This window comes from Suncus etruscus, chromosome 16, assembly GCF_024139225.1.
Source record: "Suncus etruscus isolate mSunEtr1 chromosome 16, mSunEtr1.pri.cur, whole genome shotgun sequence".
Taxonomy (NCBI): Eukaryota; Metazoa; Chordata; class Mammalia; order Eulipotyphla; family Soricidae; genus Suncus; species Suncus etruscus.
In genome coordinates, this window is record NC_064863.1 from 51,771,323 (window position 1) to 51,793,391 (window position 22,069).

Below are 22,069 nucleotides of genomic sequence, written 5' to 3' on the forward strand. Positions count from 1 at the left end.
TTTCCCAGTATATTTTATATTTTCATTAGATTTCCATGTAGTCTTCTTCCTGAGCTGTATATTTGAACATGGTTCCTGATCTTCTTAGTCACTTTTAGCTGTAAGTAGAAAAACATAAGAAATATTTTGTTCTTTGTGTAGCTAGTTGCCAGTATTATTCCTACTTTGAAGGAAGTTTTTATTAACAACTAGCTAATTCTTACTCAGTGAAGTACACAGCACATAGGTAAAACAAAATGCCAATCTACTAGATTATAAGGGTTATATAATTGTTATATATATCGATATGATTGATATTCTTCATAAATACTCTCCAATGAAAAAAAACTAAATGTTAGTTTAAAATGATACATTAAGCTCTCTGTACTCATTTAGTCACCTCTCAGATAATATCAGACTTCACCACCTATAGACTATTTTCAAATTGAATGTTCACCTCAGTGAGTGCAACTAATTGACATGAATCCAAAAAAGCATGATTTATAAGTACAGAAAAAATGTATCTCAATATTATAAAAGTAATTGTAAAACTCATTTGAGTGAACCTGATATCATGTTTAAGGGTTGGAATGTAGGTAAGGAGGTAAGGAGGAAGGCTAAAATGCAGCGGACCTAGAACTGATTTCTAGATATGATCCTTCCCCCAAACCCTTAAGAATTATCCCTGAGTACTGAGCAAGGAATAAGCCCTGAACACTACCAGGTCTGGTTCAGAAACCAAAGCAAACAAAACTTCAGATCATCTTAAATTTTAGTGATTTAATTTCAAGTCCATTTTTAGCAGAATAGGTATCCTGTTTCCTTGTAAATGAGAGTGTCTCGTATTGTTTTTTGCTCCCAAAGATGCACTAGGTCTTATTTTCAGGAGATGTCTTATTTTTCCATGAAGGATACAGTACATATTTTTTTTGGTTTTCGGGTCACATCTGGCAGCGCTCAGGGGTTATTCCTGGATCTATGCTCAGAAATTGCACCTGGCAGGCTCGGGGGACCATATGGGATGCCGGGATTCGAACCACCATCCTTCTCCATGCAAGACAAATGCCTTACCTTCATGCTCTCTCCGATCCCTACAGTACACATTTATTATTAAATGAAAATAAAGAAAATTTATTACCTATATACTGTAGTATGGTTGTTGTCAACACAAACCAGATAAACTGTATCTTAGAATATTCCGTTGGGTTGTCCCTTGCAACCTGCTTATGGTAAACTAATTTTTATTTCGAGACAAAGCCTGAGGGGCCTTATTTTGGGGGGATGCTTTATATTTTACCCAGAATAAAACCTGTAAGTAAGTCTTATTTTCCGAGGATGTTTTATTTTCAGGGAATTACAATAGTACAGCTGACAGGAGTTTGATCCCTGTCATTCTATATGGTCTTGAAGTCCAGATGTAATCCCTGACCACATCTGGCTGTGGTCCATATGCCTTTTTTTTTTTTCTTTTTGAGCCACATTGGTGAACGCTTAGGGGATACTCCTGGCTATGCGCTCAGAAATCTCTCCTGGCTTGGGGGACCATATGGAACACCCGGGATGAAACAAGGTCTGTCCTGGATCAGCCATGTGCAAGGCAAATGCCCTACTGCTGTGCTATTGCTCTGGCCTTCTTTTTAAAAAGTTAAATATTTCCTTTTTATTCCAGGGACATATTGCTCCTTTTGATGTTTTGTAGTTTTAATATTTTATAATAAATTGCTCTATTTAGGTTTGGGAACAAAAGTAAAGTGGGTAAGATGACTCAGGTTTGATCAACAGCATATGATATGGTTCACTAAGCACCACCAGGTGTAATTCCTGAGTGAAAAGCCAAATGTAACTCCTGAGCAACACTGTTGTGACCCAAAATCTAAAAATAACTCTAAAAAATAATGGTTTGTTTAACAATATTTACAAAACCTAGCGGGATTTTCGTAAATTAAGAGACAAATATTTGTAACAAAAAATATTTTCCTTCATGATGGAGCAAAACAGGATCTAAGATGCAAGTGTCTGAATTTTGATAAAACTATAACAATTTAAAAATCATTTCTCGAGTTTATGTTAGTGACGGTTTATTTTCTTTATTCTACTCTTTCTGCATCTAACTTGTGCCACACACACTACTTCTAACTTAGTTGATAATATACATGTTTTCTTAAAACTAGATTCTATATCTTCTATGGTCACCTTATTGTTGAAAATATGATTGTATTTTATTTGACCATTATTTTTGCCAGGTAAGGCACTAATGTAATTTGTGACAGTTATGAGATCAGTGCTCAGATCACTCTTGGTCGAATGAATGAACAAATGGGTGAATGGTTGGCTTTCCATTTATTATTCTAATAGAATGACAAATTAGATGTCATTTTCTCTAATCCTTCAAAGGCGTCAATTAATGACAGCAATTCTTTTCATGTCCAGCAATTGTTGATATTTTGTTAAATTGCCTATTGTGGTAAGTCTAAATGTGCAATAGTATTAAATCAGCTTCTTACTAAATCAGAAAAGCAAAACAAAACAAAGCCACCTGAATCAGTACATTATGTGTTTAATGTGTTTACTATTATTATGTGTTTACTATTCAGGTAAGTTATTTTTAATTTAATCATTTTTGTGTATCTCAGTCACCATGAGATACACAATTACAAAGATGTTCATAATTGATCTTCAGTCATACAATTTTCCAACATCCATTCCTTCACCAGTGCACATTTCCTGACACTAAATTCATAAGTGTCCCCTGTCCCCTGCCACCTACCTCTATAGAAAACATTTTCCTCTTTCTTTTTGTCTCTCTGTCTCTGTCTTCTCTATCACTTTTTTCTTTTTTGGCACTATGTTTGCAATATTGTTACTGAAGGGGTATCATGCATATCACTTTATCTTTTTTCAGTACCCAGTTTTTGTCCAAAATGGTCATTTCCAACTATCATTGTCATAATCCTTTCTCTGCCCTTATTGCAATTTCATACCTTCTGTGTGTAAAGTTTCCTCATGGAGCTCTTCACTATTGTCATTGGGTATTATTATAATAATATATATATTTTTTATTTCCCACAAATGAGTGTGATCATTTTATGCCTCCCTTTCCCCTTCTGCCTTGTTTCACTAGCATGATATTCTATATGTCTCTCCATGTATAAGCATATATCATGGCTTCATTTGTATTCAGGTCAAATTTTTTAATTCAACAAACTCTTCACTTTAAAACTTGAGCAAGAACCAATAATATACAGAAAACCAACCCTTTTTCTGATCATGGCCTTCTTCAAACTTGTTTCCTCCATGTTGAATCAATTGTCCCTAGTTTCAAACGTAGTCTCTAATTTATGTGACTTTTCAACTGTGGCCCTTTTAAAGTAGCCTGGTAAGCATATGGCTCCAGCTGAGAAAATCTGATCTAGAGTAATCTGAAAAGATTATACTTTCACAGCTATGGTACTCTTAACATAAACTAATAATTTGTGAGTGGTTCTTAGCCAATTAGGAAATAATTGAAGTGTGAAGTAATTCCCAGTATTCTCCCAAACTAACAAATGCTGTATTATTTTTGAGGCTACATTGGTGAATAAAGAAAAACAATATATTTTAAATAAAAATCTTGCCTCTTTTGCTGAGTGAGATATCACCTATATTACATTTGCAAATATAGTCATAAAAAATAGCAGTTTCATGCTTGAAGGCTTAAATTAAAAACCTGGTACTTTGGCATGGACTTAGTACAGTGTAGATGTTGAAAGAATAAGTGAAGAAGTAAATTTTATGCCTGGTATATGTGGATATGAGAATTTCAATTAGCATTAATAGAGACTGTTCATCTTTATTCCACACAAATGACTTCAGCTGGGTATATTTCTTTTATAAATTAAGATGACATTTTTCAAAGAAATTGCCTTACTGAAATCTTATTAGAAATTTTCTTATGTGTCTGTAAACCTCAACCTAACTATAAAAATATAAAAATGCAAAAGACTATTTCTAAGCCTGTAGATCTCTGGTGTGTTTGCTATTACCATCTGTTGGAAGCAGGGTATTTTTACACTAATTTTAACTGATTCTGCTCCACGAAAATTCATACTATTGAAGTTTTTATATAAGAGGGTGCCTGTATTTTATGTATTTCCATTAAGTATAGTTCTACATGGTAAAATGTAACTGGAAAATTAAGAGGCATTAGGCTCTTTTTGAATATCTAAAAATATCTCAGAGTGGCAAATACACATAAGTGGCAAATGCACATAGTGCTGCTGAATCTGAGCTTAGAAGTCAGACAACTCATATTTGATATTTAATCCTAGCACCAATTGGTTGTATTTGTTACTCAGTTTCTTGGCATTACTTTCCCTAACTAAAATTATAAATTATGATAGAGGATCATTAACTTACAATGAGATGATATAATTAATAGACCTAATAAACTAAACCTGATAAGTGCCAATCCTTAAGAATGATTGTATATTTATAACCAAAACCCATCTACAAACACATTTGTAATCATGGTGCTTAAATAATTAAATTAAAAAATAAAAATAAAATTGACACCCCAGAATTCTGGAAAGAAAATAAACCTGCTTGTGATTATAAAAAAAAAAAAAAAAAAAAAATTTGACCTTCATTGGATAAATTCCTTTATCTGGAACTTCCTGTAAAAATATTGTATGACTTACAGTTCTTGTTGCAGAAATAGCCAAGGCACATTGAAAAGATAATGGAGATGAGAAACAGTTTTACATTATATATGAAAATTAGGATTATTTCATGATAAACAGTGCCGTCTTTTGCTTATTTTTTTTCTTTTGGCATTGTGTTATAGGCAACAATGTGAAGTTATGAAGACCTGTTTAAATTGTTTCTGTATATCATCTAAAATATTATGAAGTTCATATTATTTATTTCCTATATTTCATAAAAACACATGTGACAGTGTTGCTGTAATTCACACATATAGAATAATCTACCTCTTAATAATCAATAAATACAAGTTTTTCTTTTTTTTCTTTTTTCATTTTTTTTGGTTTTTGGGCCACACCGGGGATGCTCAGGGGTTACTCTGGCTGTCTGTTCAGAAATGGCTCCTGGCAGGCACGGGGGACCATATGGGACACCGGGATTCGAACCACCACCTTTGGTCCTTCCTGGATCAGCTGCTTGCAAGGCAAACGCTGCTGTGCTATCTCTCCGGGTCCAAGTTTTTCTTTTTTTTAAACCATGGACAATTGCCTTGTTCTAAACTTGTATGAATAATGTCAGTGCTCTAGCAGTCTACACAAAACCCCTCCTATTTGTTCTTATTTAGCCCAAAAGAAATAGTTACATCTTAATAATCTGTCTACACTGTCTACAGCAGCATTCCAATCTGGAATTAAAACCATAGATTCATAAAATTGTTAACTCTATGTAATATATGCTACAGATGATGTGTTTTATGATGTCTTTTATGACTATTCTGGAAAAGTGATATATTTTATTAAAACATAATTGACATATAGTATTAAAAAAAATAAAAATAAATTAAAAAAATAAAACATATATGTATTCAAAAATAATGATTGTATTCACATGTTCTAAATGATAGGCAAAATGCATTGTATATAACCTATTGAAAAATTAGTTAATAAATTAGACTAGAGAGGTAGCTTAGGTGGTAGAGCAAAAGCCTAGCTTGTATGTACCTTGAGTTATGTCCCAGGTATTGCATGTCCCCTTGGAGAACTGCTGGGGATCCCCTACAATTCTTCTATGACCAAACATGAAACACTTTTGGGTATGACTCTTTCCTGTTAAAACTAAACCAAACAAAACAAATCCTCCAACTATTCAACGTGCCCAACTTCTGATCCCTGTTCCTTTTTCTATGACAGTACATGACTCAGGAACATGTGCTTACTGAAATGGTGTCTTTATCCACTCATGTGAATGAAGAGTAATCTTTAGTACTCCTATGCATAAGGCACTCTTGCAAGCATGTAGAACTAGTAATTCTTGCAATCAGATTGCTATTGTTTGAACTTCAAAATTTGAATCCTAAATGTTGTGTCTATTTGCAAACATGAAATCAGTTGGGTCCTGGGGTTTGGGTCTTTTGTTTTTGGTTTGTTGGGTTTTTTGTTTGTTTGTTTTAAGTCACACTTGGCTGTGTATAATTTTCATTAATAGTAGATATGAAGCATAAAATACCTTTTTCACATTCAACTTGTTTCTATGCTACACATTCAATAGTCCAAACTCTGTTGACTATGCATACCAATTTTAGTCTTTCCTGCAATAGCACACTTAGGATAAAAATAAGAGGCAAAGAAACCATGCCCTTGATTTTTTGCAAAATGTTGTACCAAACTGATTTTGTTTTGTTTAAAGTTTTTTTTTTTTTTTTTGGAGGGGGGAGAGATAGAAGATGAGTGAAAGGGAATACATGCACTTGGCTATGTTCAGGGCTTACTCCTACTTCGTACACAGATATCGCTTCTGGCCATGCTCAGTGGATTTGATGGGCACAATGTCTTGAACCCAGGTCAGCCTTCTGTCTTCCTCTATGACCCCTATGCCTAATAAATTTGAAAAGCTGTTGCTTAAAATTTAGTGACATACATCAATGAATACAATTAAGTCAGATATGTAACTCCTTCCTTGTGCCAACTTTTCTGCTTCCCCAAACCCAAGCCAAATTTTACTGAAAGATGGTTTGGGTTATGTAATGTAACTATTCTTTTATCTACTGAAGATAGTTGAATTCTAAACAACAAAAAGCCTAACACAGCTTAACAACACAGATAAGATGAACCTTCTGACCTTATCATATGCTAATTAAGTGTATTTTTGTTTCTAGTAGGAGCTGTGGCTATGTAGTGATGAATAAGAACTTTAAACACACATGACACCTCGTTAAAATGTAATTTTCACATCATATATCTGAGCCTTTTACTTTGACAACTGAGTAATGTGAGAGCTGGGCAGAGAATCATGAACATTTTGAAACTGCCATGTGTTTAATAGGCAACAGTATCTGCTTCCTGAATGCTTTTGTAAAATGTGAAGCACCCTACTCACAAAGAGCCAGAAAGTGGTGAGATTTTAAAGTAAACTTGTCCTTAATTTATAGGTCCTGATTACTTCACAATTCCAATTGAGAGGGCTTCTTTTCTCTAGAGTTTAATTTACATCCATGTTAGTAGTTGAGCAAACTTTACAAAAATAAGTACAGAACTACTTGTTGCTAATTTCATTTTTCTGAAACTTTATGCCTTAGCTGTTTCCCTTTCTGAAGAGAAGTTCTTTTTTTGTCACTCCAGTGCTTCTTCCTTGACTGTAATAATAGCTTTCTGAAGATTATTGGTGCTGGTAATATTTTTAAAGCCAAGCCAAGGCTTGCAGATAACTATTTTGTTATAAGGAACATCAGTTTAATCTACATTGTGTGATATTTTTGTTTATAATTTTTAATTGAGTTTCTGTGACTTAAAATATTGTTAATGGTGGCTTTTCATTTACATATTTTATATTTGACTTTGGACTACATCTGGTTGTGTTCAGGATTTACTCCTAACGTTGTGATCAGAGATCACTCCTTGCACTGTGCAGGATTTATATGTGGTACCAGGAACTGACCCAGAGTTAGCTGTCTGCAAGCCATTCTCACCTGCTGTATTGTTTCTTTGGCCCCTACTGTTTTCATTTTTACCTTTCTTGCATTTATTTTTTTTTTTACAATTGATGATTAAACCTTGAATGTTGTCTTCTGAATAGTATATGCAGTACTATACAGACTATGTACCTGGCTATTTTAGACATTCATCTATCTAATATCCAGATGTCCATCTAGTATCAGACAAATGATAAAAGCGTTCAAAGTGTTATTTAATATTTCATTCCCATGGAATAATAAACCTTATATATGCATAACAATGAAAAGGTTTTCATTATCATTTCTACATTTAACTCATTCATACTTCGCTGATGCATTTTTATGAATCTCACTATAACACTACTTTCTGAAGCCATTTCACTTCTGAAGCTCATTAACACATCCACCAGAGGGCAGGCAGGTGGAACTAAAGTAATTTGCCTCTCTTATTAGCACATCTGAGGGTTGGCACCTGTGGCTTAAATTAGATAACTGGGAAATGGGGTAAAAATAAATAATTAAGTAAACAAAATAAAATAATATATCTGGTAATTCATAAATTTCACTGTAGAATACACTGCTTCTATCACATTAGCACAAATAAGTGAGGCTGCATACATAATTACTATTAAAATATCTCATTCTGCCATTTCTTTACAATTGTTGTTAAATTTTTTAAATAGTGTTGAAGTATTTAAAGATAGGATTGACAAGCACTACTATGAATTAAAGTACAAAGGTGTTTCCTTATTAATAACTGTAAGAGAAAGCTAAATTCATAGATAATAACAAGTCATGACAAAATAATTTCAGATATAAAGCTGACAGTTGGAATGCACTACACTATATAATTGTTCAGAATGACACCTATTGTTACATTTTCCTGGAAGTCAACAGGGCATATATTTTTTTATTGTTTAATGAGTATTTAAGTCCTTTGACAACATATAGTCATCCAAATTATCATCCACTTATTAAAGTCAATGTACAAATTAAAAACACCCTGGGCTCTCTACATGAAGCTCTCTAGACTGCAATATTTTGACTTTAAAATTGTATTTCTAAAATTTGTTAGAAAATACACTTCTACTCAAAATACAAATGTAAATGAAGTGTTTGGATTATCTGATTGACTTCATGATTTACTATATCTCTGATGCTGTGATAACTTTATGGAAATATTGCTGAAAAGATTACCTTTGAAAAATAAGAAATGGAACTTTATTTAAAAAATTGTATGCAATAAAAATAAATTGAATTCACTGTGATTTTTTTTATCTTTTTTTTTTTTTTTTTTGGTTTTTGGACCACATCCGGAGGCACTCAGGGGTTACTCCTGGCTGTCTGCTCAGAAATAGCTCCTGGCAGGCACGGGGGACCATATGGGACACCGGGATTTGAACCAACCACCTTTGGTCCTGGATCGGCTGCTTGCAAGGCAAACACCGCTGTGCTATCTCTTCGGGCCCTACTGTAATTTTTTAAAACACAAAAATCTATAAACATAAAAAGTAAAATACCTGTTATAATTTTTCTTTATAATTTACATGTATATGAGAAATAAAGTCTTCTTTTTTAATGGAGGCAAAGGTACACTTCCTTGGCAATGCTGGGCAACCTGGTAGTGCTCCAGAAGCTCAGTGATAATGTAAGGCATATATATACCCTAACCTCTGTAATTTTTCTCCAATCCAAGACCTTTATATTAAACAAAAAATCTTAAGAAGATGCATGTGTGGTTTTCATTGACAGGGAGAACATTTAAAAAGAGGTATTTTACAGTTAATTTTGAAAAAAAAAAACATGTTCAAGATGAAAAGTTAAATTTTCTCACACATAGGCATAAAAATGAAGCAGATAGGGACAGGAGCGGTATGTAGCACAGTGATAGGGTGTTTTCATTGCATGTAGCTGATCCAGAACGGACCTGGACCTGGCTTCCATCCTCAGATATCACATATGGTCCCCCTAGCAAGGCGCAATTTCTGAGCCCATAGCCAGGAGTAACCCCTGAGGGTCACCGGGTGTGGCCCAAAACAAACAAACCAACAAAAATTTGAAGCAGATAATCAAAACTGTTCTCATTGACTTCTACCCTACTCATCTATACACCCTCCTCCTCTCTCTTAATTCGCCTGATCTTTTGTTTTTCTTTTAACATTAAAATCTTTCTCCTCTTTGTATAGTAAATATGTCTTTAAGTTAGAGTTGAGGCTAAGCATTATGCTATGCTCCATGACTTTAATTATGAAAAGGTAGGCATTTATTTTTCATTCAGGGAGTTTGCAGAATAATAAAACAATGAGATGTGAAAGAAGAACTAGATATAATATAGCGAACAAAGTGCTTGCCATGCATATGGCCAACCCAGGTTAGATCTCCAGCACCACCTGAGCTCTGTCAGGTGTAATCACTGAACACAGAACCAGAAGTAAGCTTTAAGCAGATAGGGGCAGGGATGTGGCTCATGAACAAAACAAAAACATGAAAAAATAAATATATCTTGGTTGTGGGTATGGTGTTAGAATATTTATTAACAGTATTTAATAAGAATACTGTAACCATAGTAACTTCAAAATTTGGACTATAAAAATAGTAATATCAAGTACTATTTACTGAATTATTTACAGACATTTACATATATTATAAAATTAATACTGATAAAAATTTATGCAAAGAAAATATTTTCCTCATTTCTAAATGAAGAAATATAGGACTGGAAAAAATGCATGACTAAATTGCACACATGGTCCAGAACTGAAGTTTGATTTTCAGTTAATATGACATTTCTGATATAACATTGTCTTATATCACTGAGGCAAAGAATATAAATGAAACCACAGCTAAGAAACCAGAGGAGAAATTTGGAGGCATTGTACATGCACTAGAATAAAAAACAAATAAATTTAAATAGCAAATACAAGGCAGCAAGGACTCATATATTTCCAATGGAAAAATAGTTAAAATTATAGGGATACACAATCCCTCCACATTCACACATATACCTCAACACTTCAAAATAGACACTATAAAGGGCAACAAACTACCTCAAATGGTTGCAGCAAATGCTTTATGTGTATAAGATCCAGATTTGTTCATTCATACCACATGGGCCCATAGTACTACCAGCTCTAATCTAGAGGTCATAACTATCACAGGTCTGAGCAGCAAAGCATTTTCAGACCTACCAATGAAATTATAGACATACACCCTTGAGCATATACGTTTGTTACAACAGGTCTGGGAGCATTTCCAGCTATATATACATATATATATACACACACACACACACACACACACACACGTATATATATATCTGTATATACCTATTTTCTGGCGTATAAGGTGACTTTTGAAACAAAAAAAGTCAACCAAAAATCGGGGGTCGTCTTATATGTCGAGTATATCCTGAAAAATGTTTCAATATGCTGCTAAATGAGAATTGTCTGAATATTGTCACAAAACTACTTTTCTAACTCGATCCTGCACCAATCACAGCAAGGCTGCTCAGACCGCCTCTCTAACTCAGCCAATCCAAGCAGGTTTTTATGCATGCAAATTAGACAATCTTCTAATGTACACTGTAAAAAGCCTGCTCAGATTGGCCAGAGTCAGAGAGGAAGTCTATGACAGTATAACCTTTGAACCTTTGCTTGTTGTGATTGACTCACTGTGGTGCATACAGTTGCAGCATAGGAACGTTCTGTCTGATACAGCGAATATAGGCCTAAACCTATGTTTTAACTGCAAAATTAGGGGGTTGTCTTATATGCCCAGTCGTCTTATATGCCGGCAAATACGGTATATACATATATATACATTTATATATACATATACATATATATATATGTATACGTATATATGGACCTGTTGTGATTGCTAGAAAGGCCTCAAGGATTAAATAGAATCAAGAAACACTGTCAAGTGTAGATAAAGAAACAAAGAATAAATTCATATGCCCCAAGAAACCAAGTTTGTAAATGTTGATGTGTCAATGAAGTCCAGCTTTATTTGTCTGTGAATTATGAGCTAAAGCACTTTATATTTGCTATGAAAAATTTTAATATACACAAGTGTACAGTAAATGTATTACCATAGCTGTGCTGAGTAAAGCTTTGCTGTTTTATGATATGTTTTCTGGAAATTCTTAAATAAACATTATATAACTGAATGATTAGAAGATAAAGTGGAGACTTTTATAAGCTGTCTGAACAATTTGAAAGATTTCAAAGATATGGAGACTAGCTCTTTATTAGGTTTAGTTCTACTTAACATATTATTTCCGCATTATTAGTACAGAACAATTTCTAGAAATTTTCTTGTTTATTACATTAAATTATTATAGTGTGATTATCAAATGGTGAAGAAAGCAAAATAAGATTTTCTATTTATGAGAGATATAAAAGAAAAATATTTTTCTAAATTAAGAGGACAATAAATTAGGTTTCTCTTTCTTCAAAGGAAGATTATGGAAAGCCAAAAATGCAAGATTATTTAAAAAACATTTTTTACAATTAATTAAAGTAAGTGTAAGTAGTTTGAGATAAAAATTAAAGACAAAAGTTAGACATGTCCATTTCTATTTGGGGGGGGGGGTTGGGGTCACATCCAGCACCACTCAGAGCTTACTCCTGGCTCTATGCTCAGAAATCACTCCTGGCAGTCTCGGGGACCATATGGAATGCTGGAATTTGAACCACCATCCTTCTGCATGTAAGAGAAACGCCTTGTTATCTTTCCAACCCCGACATGTCCATTTTTTGCTGTCCTTAGTAAAAATTAATATAACTACTGTAGGAACAGTGTGGCAATATATTGTAAACTTCATGTATTGAATATAGATAGTAATTCACACACTGTGAATGAACATCTATGTTTTCTCCCTAGAGAAAATTTCATACATGTATGCAGAGACTTACACAAGAATGTCTAGTAATATGAGGCTAAATAATGGAAAGAAAACTAAAAGTGAAATACTCCTTCAGTGAGTGAAAGGATAAATAAAGAAGTAGGGGAAGAACAAGGATCACAGTTCTGTATTCATGAGATTAATAAGCAACTGCAAGAGAAGCAGTTAACAGAAATTAATCACTATTGAAATTAGAGTCTTTGTTTTATTTATGTGTTTGTATTATTTTAGGGATATGGGATTTATACTTTATAGCATTCCTACTGTGCACTCAGGAATAAATCCTGGCGGAGTTTTAGGGACCATATTAGTTACCAGGGGTCAAAACATGTTTAACCCATGGAAGGCAAGATCCCCACCACTGTCTATGGCTCAGGCCATGAACACCAAAGATCTTAAAAGCCCTGGTCAGTGTGGAGCATAAAAGGAGTCACATTATAAGGTAAACTGTACCATATATAAATGTATAAAACCAATTATTAGCATCATGAAATGATAAATCAGTAAATAATTTATGTTCGGATTGGATCTTCCCCTTCAGTATGGAATAAAAAAAATGCTCCTTTCTGTAGGATGTTGGAATGAATATTTACAAGGACTTTCTATTTAGACTTAAGAATCCAAAATTACAACTCCCAAAGGTACATAGAAGTCTAGTTCTGTATTCTTTAAACTAATTCTTTGCACGTCAATAAAAGTAGTTGTTGAAAAAAAAAACTTGACTCTGAAATTTTGAGTGTGGCATGTAGTAATAATGATCATGTGTTTTAGAGGACTCTTCATAATTAAAAAAGGTAATATTTCTTTTTGGGGGGGGCCACACTCAACAGAGCTCAGGAGTTATTCCTGACTCTGTAGTCACTCCTGAGGCTTGCAGAAATCCTGGGATTGAACCTATAAAGTCTCGACTTGCCATAATCCAACCCCAGGTGAACAGGCCATAAGAATAAAGAAATAAAGAAATAAGAATAAAGAAAACAGGATAGCCATAAGAGAGAAAAGCATCAAGGCAGGGAGCATCAGCCCAGTGAACTGAACACCAATCAGGCTCAATCCACAACAATGGGAAGGGCTTAACAGACCAAAATACCTATCTCATATTAATCATGTCTAGTCAAGCTTAATTAAATCTTTTACATCTCAAAGGGGGCAGGTGAAGGAAAAAGGAAACTAGGGCAAAGTCTCCATTTTGGGAGAAATTGGGTGTGAGCCAGGCAAAAGGTTTACCCACTGAACCTTCTCTTCAGCCCTTTAAAGGAGTCTTGATAATTTAATCGTTTTAAACAAGTTTTACTATTAATTTTGCCTAGCATAAACTCACCACTTGCTGGGTATTCTGATTTCCTTTAACAGCTACACTTTAAATCATGATTTTATCTTTTAATTATTTTATTATATTTATGTATTTGTTTACAGTACTATTATTAATGATCTTTTCTTCCTAAATAGTTTTTAAAATTATCCTAATTTTTTGTTTGGGGACTACACCTGGCAATGGTGTAGTCCAAGGTTATGCCTGGCTCTGTATTTTTATCAGCCTTGAGGACATAATTTGCACTCTGAACACAAAGAATTTCTTCAGTCTTTTGAACCTTTTGTCCAGACCCTATAGTACTATAGTTCTTACAGTCTTAAAACAGAGCAAAATAAGGTGCAGAGTGATAGTACAGCAGGGAGGGTGCATGCCTTGCAGGCAGAAGACCCAAATTTCATCTTTGGCAAATCATATGGTAATTCAAACACTGCCAGAAGTGATTGCTGAGGGTAGAATCAGGAGTAACTCCTGAATACTGCCTGGTATGGCCTCAAGACAAAAATAAACAAAAGCATATATTCCTTGAATATATGAGCAAGACTATAGATTTGATTGATAGTACTCCGGAGTTAGGAATTTAAGTCACATAGGTTCAAGCATACAGTTTTATAAAGATTGGAAATCTAATTTATTTAAAATTGTGACAGTGAGGAAGAGAATAAGTAGGTATCCATGTAAATGAAGGCGAGAATTTTAGCATTTAGATTAGTTACTACAGAAATTCAGGCCACAGATATGGCTCAGTGGTAGAGCTAAAGGCTCACATGTGTGAGACTCTGTGTTCATTTCCTAGCATATTAGAGAATTTAAACAAGTCATTTGGAAGAGATATGTGCCAGTGGACTATAAAATCAGTCAATTTGGGGGACAAAGAAATAATACTGCAGGTATAAGGAAAGCTTTCCTTATAGCCAACTTGGGTTCAATCCTCTGCACTGCATGTGATCCCAGGACCACCACTAGGAATTTATATACAAAATATAAAAATAATAATGTAGTGGAATTCAATTATATATAGGACTAAGAATCTAAGGTTATTTGTTAAAGTTAAAATTAATTGAAAATTTTTTTACTTTTATTAGTTTATAAAGTAAAGTGCTTTAAAATATGTCCATATATTTCTATGTAGTATGTAATATTTTAATAAAAAGTGTCCCTTCTAAGTTAAAATATCAATACTTTAATTGCATATCAAAACAATTAGATTTTTTAAAAATAAATCTATAGTATAGCTCTTTATCTACAGTGTAAATAAAGATTTATTTTAGGGGTTGATTTTGTTGATTTATAGTTCACCATTCAATGTGAATGGAATTACTGTATCCTTTATCAACTACATAGCATTGCAGGTAAATACACAAACACATTTTTTTTGGTTTGGGGGCCACACCAAACTGCTCAGGGCATATACAAGACTCTACATTCTGTGATCACCCCTGGTTGGTTTAAGAACATGTGGGGTACTATGGGTTGAACTTGAGTCAGTCACATGCAAGACAATTGCCTTACCAGCTGTACTCTCTGGCCCCTTTAAGTAAAATCTTATGTGGTAGAAAAATATTAATACATGAGAATTATTTTTGTGTACTTCTAATATTAATTAGATATAAAATTATAATTTATAGCATACATTGGGTTAATTTTTTTCTAAAATATTGTCTAAAATGTAAATTACCAGGGATATATATCAAAAGATATATATCATGCATGCATAAATGAGGCTATAGAACCACAACATGTAATGGGTAAAACAAAGTAATTATTGTAGAAGAGTAATTATTTTTATGTAATGTATGTTTTAATAGATGATTTAGTTTTAATGGGAGTTATGAATTATTTATATTTAAGCTCTTCTAAATTTTCAAAATTTCTTTAGTGAATAAATTAAAACTTTGAAAGAGTAAAATATATCTCTACAAATAAAGCTATTATTCCACCTCAATAAACTACCAATAATCAATTTTGAACTCTAGGATAGAAGTAAAAAAAAGCCATTTTATTAATATAAAAAGTTACTCAACTATTTAATTTGGCACTGCTGTGACAAGAGTACAAAGTGAGAAAGTGCCAGAGTTATTTGGAAAAGCTTAAATTATCACAGAGAATTTTTTGATACTATTTTTTGAATGAGAAAAATGTTTTTAAAGAATTAGGTGTTCCTAGACATTGCTTCTACATCTTGGTTCAGAGCATAATAAGAATGAAACAAAATTACATCTACTATGTTTAATAATCTTACTTTAGAGGCTTAAAGAAATATCCAAGGGCTGGAGTGGTGGTGCTAGAGGTAATGTGTCTGCCTTGTGAGCACTATCCTAGGAGGGACCGCAGTTCAATACCCTGGCATCCCATATGGTCCCACACGTCAAGAGCGATTTCTGAGCACATAGGCAGGAGTAACCCCGGAGCATCACCAGGTGTGGCCCCCCAAAAAAACAACAAAACAAAATGAAACAAAACAAAAAATATCCCAAAGAAATAGCCTAATTATTTCACTTTATTTGATTAGTTCTATTCTCTATCATTTTGGCTTTTAAACACTTCTAACTATAAACACTCAAACCTCCTTTTTAGCATTTGTAATAATAAATGAAAATGGAAATGTTCAAAAACGTCAGGCAATTGAACACATAAAATTGAGGGATGAATGTATCTTTCATTGGATCTGAGTCCAACATTCTAATCAAAAGAGAAATGTAAATAATTAAAATTTTATAAAGGTAAATTTTAGATAAGTTAATCTTAAATTATATTTAAATTAAATTTAATCATTAATAGTTTAGGCAACTATGTTTTAGAGCCAATCACCAGCATCAACTACTATACACAATTATCTACCCATAGAGGCCCTCTCACCTATGGCCATCTACCTCCAGCCTGCATTTTTTGATAGACACATTTTTAAGTTTTGTTTTTGTAGTTGAAATCTCATGATTTCAGTTTTGATGACTGCACTATGGCTATATAACTATAACATTCCTCTACACCACCTATATACCAGAGGCCCCTTATCCTACTTTATTATTCCCATCTTCTCTTGTCAATATCATTGAATTATATATCTCTTTTCCTTTTCCTTTCCATATTCTGTGTTAGAGGATAATCAAATTGCCTTCCTATTTAATACCATGTACTCCTCAATTATTCTATATATCACATAGAGTAAGATCAGTCTTTATCCTTTTTTGGCTTATACACATGAAATTAGACAATTTATCAAAGTAGGAGCAAATTAAACAATTTTATCTTTCCTTGCTATGGAACAGTATTCTATGAAATCTATCATGCTAAGTGAAATAAGTCAGAGGGAGAGAGAGAAAAACGCAGAATAGTCTCACTAATCTATGGATCTTAAGAAAAATAAAAGTCATTTTTGCAACAACCCTCAGAGACAATGAGAGGAGGGCTGGAACTTCCAGCTCACTTCATGAAGCTCACCACAAAGAGTGGTGAGTGCAGTTATAGAAATAACTACACTGAGAACTACCATAATCATGTGAATGAATGAGGGAACTGGAAAGCCTGTCTAGAGTACAGGTAGGGGTGGGGTTGGATGGAGGTAGATTTGGGACATTGGTGGTGGGAATGTTGCACTTGTGAAGGGGGGGGGAGTGTTCTTTACATGACTGAAACCTAACCACAATCATATTTGTAATCAAGATATTTAAATAAAGAAAAAAAATCTAAAAAATTTTTCTTTTTGATTCACAAAATATAGGTAAGTATGTCCCTCTGAAATATTCAAAAAGTGGGGCCTGGAGAGATAGCACAGCGGCGTTTGCCTTGCAAGCAGCCGATCCAGGACCAAAGGTGATTGGTTCAAATCCGGGTGTCCCATATGGTCCCCTGTGCCTGCCAGGAGCTATTTCTGAGCAGACAGCCAGGAGTAACCCCTGAGCACTGCCGGGTGTGGCCCAAAAACCAAAAAAAAAAAAAAAAAAAATTCAAAAAGTCTATGTACAATATGTCCTTTTTATAATCATGCTATTATTTCCTAGAAAAGCTTATTATGGCCCTTGAACACTCACTGTTTAATATTTAAAGAGGCCTTTTTTTTAGTTTTGAGCCACTCATGGTGGAGCTCAGGGGTTACTCCTGGCTCTGCACTCAGAAATCACTCCTGGTTTGGGAGACCATATGGAATACCAGGTATTGAACTAGGATCTGTCCTGGGTCAGCCTTATGCAAGGCAAGTGCCCTACCACTGGCCTCATAAAATAGGACATTCTGATTAATGATAATTCTTGAGAAAAAAGCATTAATGGTATTTATCATGGTACAATTGCATACAAACTTTACACATAGAAAATTTTAAAATATTTACCATCATCTGAGCTCAGTGGCATAGTGTTTGTGTGTCATGTCATTGGTCCTCAGCTTATGCCTAAAGCCAAAGTATTATCACAAAGTTTGCCCAAATTTACAACTCCTCCCAGTCTCTGGTAACAATAAACATATCCTCATTAGATATTTGAATAAAAATGTTTTATCAAATTTTTAATTATTTTGAGAAAATAATACTTTTGTTTTAGTGACTATAATTTTATTTTGCTTTCAAATACTTTGGTGAGGTTCAGGAAGATAGTTCAAAGAGAACATGGATTCAGGTCCTATAATGCATGCACATTTTACTTGGAGGAGGATTGCACTTATATTAAAGTATTGTAAAGCTTTTTTGATATCCCCTTTTTATAATAAAACTTAAGTATGTGCCTATAGATTACAACCAATTGATTACATTATTTTATAGTTTAACACATCTCAGAGTATGTCTATGAGAAAATGTAAAATCTAAACTGTCAGGTTCTCTCAGATTAAATAAGAAATTTTGGGTGGAACTAACTGACCTATTTTAATCAAGATGCTAAATGTGAGAATTCTTTAAAGAATCACATTAAAGGTCTGCACATACTAAAAAGTATAAAAATTAGGGTGTAAAACTGTTTTTTAAAATTCTCCCGATTATCTTTGTTGATTGCTTTCAAGCAATGTTTATCAGTTCTCTCCTTAACTGCTACATAGAGGATGCATGAATTAATTACTCAGGGAGCATAGTCAGCATGTACAGTTTCCTGTCATTTCCCCACCCCTTCTAATGACAACCCTAAAATATTAATTCCATGTCTTGTGATTCCAATTTAATGTGAGGACCCAGAATAGAGGTGATATTTAGAGGTGATATTCCAGATTTGTAAAAAAGAAAAAAAAATCACTACTATAGATTCTCTAATATTTAACAAGAATTTGCATCCTTAGCATGAAGATTGTCTCAAAGCATTTAGAATCTGGAGTGATACATGTTCCTCTCCAGGGTATGCTGATCTAACAGTGAAATGCATCAGTTTGTTTTATTTAAATGCCCTGTTTTGTGCCATCACAGAATCTGTATGACTGGGGCTGGTGAGGTGGCGCTAGACATAAGGTGTTTGCCTTCCAAGCACTAGCCAAGGAAGTACCGCGGTTCCATCCCCCGGCGTCCCATATGATCCCCCCAAGCCAGGGGCAATTTCTGAGCGCTTAGCCAGGAGTAACCCCTGAGCATCAAACGAGTGTGGCCCGAAAAACCAATAAAAAAAAAAAAAAAAAAAAAAGAATCAGTATGATTGACAGAAAAGAAGGGCAGGAACTATATTGAATACAGGCTGTCAGGGGGAGGGGTTTGGGGGCTATTTGTGATGGGAATGTCGTACTGATGAAGGGGGTATTCTTTATATGACTGAAACCCAATTATAATTATGTCTGTAATCAAGGTTATTAAATAAAGTTATTATTTAAAAAAAAGACAGGAGGCCCATTTTTAAGCCTGTTTTTTTTTTTTTAAAGCAAAGTGCTATTCATCTTCACCTTTATTAGCTTGAATAAATTTATACAGTAAGAAGCACAGTGAGATTTAGGCTTCCATGCAGTGCTTTGCAACAGCCTATTCAAGCATTGGGGGCAGAAAGTGAAAAATAAAAAGGAAAACAAATTGAACCTGTTTCTCTAGTTGAATAATGTTGTCACCAGTAAAATCCTAAATCTATGGTGAACAATAAAAGCAAAGGTCTATGCCTTACTCAAAAGTGGAGACGGTTGAATTTTGATTTTTTTCCCCACTTACATTCCTATTTTTTAGGTGAACTAACTCAGTTTATGATGCAGGATAGATTTCTTCTTCCATTCATTCCCACTGACATTCCTAAACATGGATAGATGAAAAGTTGTTTTGAAATGTTGTACTGCTGCCTGAGTCAAATCAGTATTTCTGCCTGAGTTAATTTATTCTGGCTATTGAAGCCCAGCATGAATGGCACTCAGCTTTGCCAGCTGAGATCTGTAAATGCAGAAAATGTGCCCATCCTGAAGCATGCTGTTGTGTGACCTTGGTTTGGTCTTAGCTCACTGCTACTCTTACTTTATACTTTTATTATACTTTTAAGATTAAAATATCTGGTAGCTATGAACCAATTTTACTGTGAAATTTAAACTTATATTTTAAGCAATAATTTTCTGAGTTAAATATTTTGATATATAAAATGACTCTATTTATATGTTTGTAGTATTAAAAGTAAAATTATACATGGAACTGGTTTTGCTTAAAACTTTGGGGGGTTTTGGTGGTCACACCTGGTGACGCTCAGGGGTTACTCCTGTCTATGCACTCAGAAATTGCTCCTGGCTGGGGGACCATATGGGACTCCAAGAATCGAACAAAGGTCAGTCCTTGGTCAGCTGCATTCGAGGCAAATGCTCTACAACTGCTCTATTGCTCTGGCCCCTATTTACATTCATTTTAAAACAACTCTATCCACAAATTGAAGCTGAAAATGTATTCATTCTTGTTTCAAGAAGTTATATTTGTTTATTTTGATTTCATTTAATTTCAATTAGAATGAAAAATTGTATGCTATTTTTCCTACTTAAGATAATATATAATTTATAAAAGCAAAAAAAGTCATACAGTATCTTGGGAGAATTTTGCATTTCTAAAATTAAATGTATTTTGACTTCCTTACTTTATGAATTATGTTTATTTTTTTCCCATCTGATAAAAGTAATCATTGTCCATTTCTAACTAAAGATAAACAACTAGAATATATATGTAAAGGAATTGATAATTTTCTATTGCAAAGCAATTCTTTTTAGCATTATAACAGACTGAGTCTGTTGCTTGGAAGAAAATGAATGGGACATACTTATCACTTGGCAGAGAATTGATGGTTATTATAGGCAGAGATGCAACACTTACTGCATCCTAAATATGTGAACAAAATGTGTTATTTTGTCATTCATAGCTTATATTAGATTCTTTTCTTTTCTTTTCATTAATGAAAATAATAAGCATTATTTCAGTCTGTAACACTTAGCCATTATTTTTTGAACTGTATAAACAATGAGCAGCTGTATCCTTGTATCCTTGTTTATGTTGCATGATTTTGTTTATTCATTTAAAAATTTTATGGCAGTAATGTGGCTTAACAGCCTGCTTATGGTAATGAAGAAGTTAATTAGCAATATCTAGAAAAATGTCAAGAGATGAGTTTTAATAGATAGAGCTATAACACTAATACAATCATCAAAAATATATTAAACCTTATACAATGTAAAAATGATAAGATTATAAGAAAAATCATGTTAGAATTCTTCAATTTTTCAGTGTCAATAATTAACACATTCATTTACATATTATGGACAGTTGACTGTAATTTTACTGGTTTTTTTTTTTCATTTTTGTGAACTCCTTAGAAGAAAATTTTTAACAAAAATGTAGTGATCTTTCCATGGATAAATACCTTAGGAAGAGGAAAGTTCTACCAGTAAATGAATTAGCATATAAGAAGGTCTTGGATTTAGGTGAGCTTTCCAGCTCAGAAATAAGGATAAGCATATGTTAGCTTCATTAGGACCCAAAGAAGTCTTACAACAACCATTAGAAAACTCATTAGAACAACAACAACAAAAAAACTCATGGTACATGAAGGGCCAGCGAGGTGGTGCTAGAGGTAAGGTGTCTGCCTTGCAAGCGCTAGCCAAGGAAGGACCACGGTTCGATCCCCTGGCGTCCCATATGGTCCCCCAAGCCAGGGGCAATTTCTGAGCGCTTAGCCAGGAGTAACCCCTGAGCATCAAACGGGTGTGGCCTGAAAAACAGAAAACAAAAAAGAAAACTTATTAGAACAAATCCTTACTCATTGATGATATTTTCATCAAATTTTATGTAACTTTGTGTGTTGTAAATCCACTTAAGAGCTCTGGA

General features: G+C 33.8%; 1 protein-coding gene across 1 annotated transcript in view; it reads left to right on the top strand.

Moving 5' to 3' along the window:
- ADGRL3 (adhesion G protein-coupled receptor L3) overlaps window positions 1–22,069 on the top strand; it is a 558,496-nt gene that overhangs the window by 240,424 nt on the left and 296,003 nt on the right. The gene's annotated exons all lie outside the window — the stretch shown is intronic.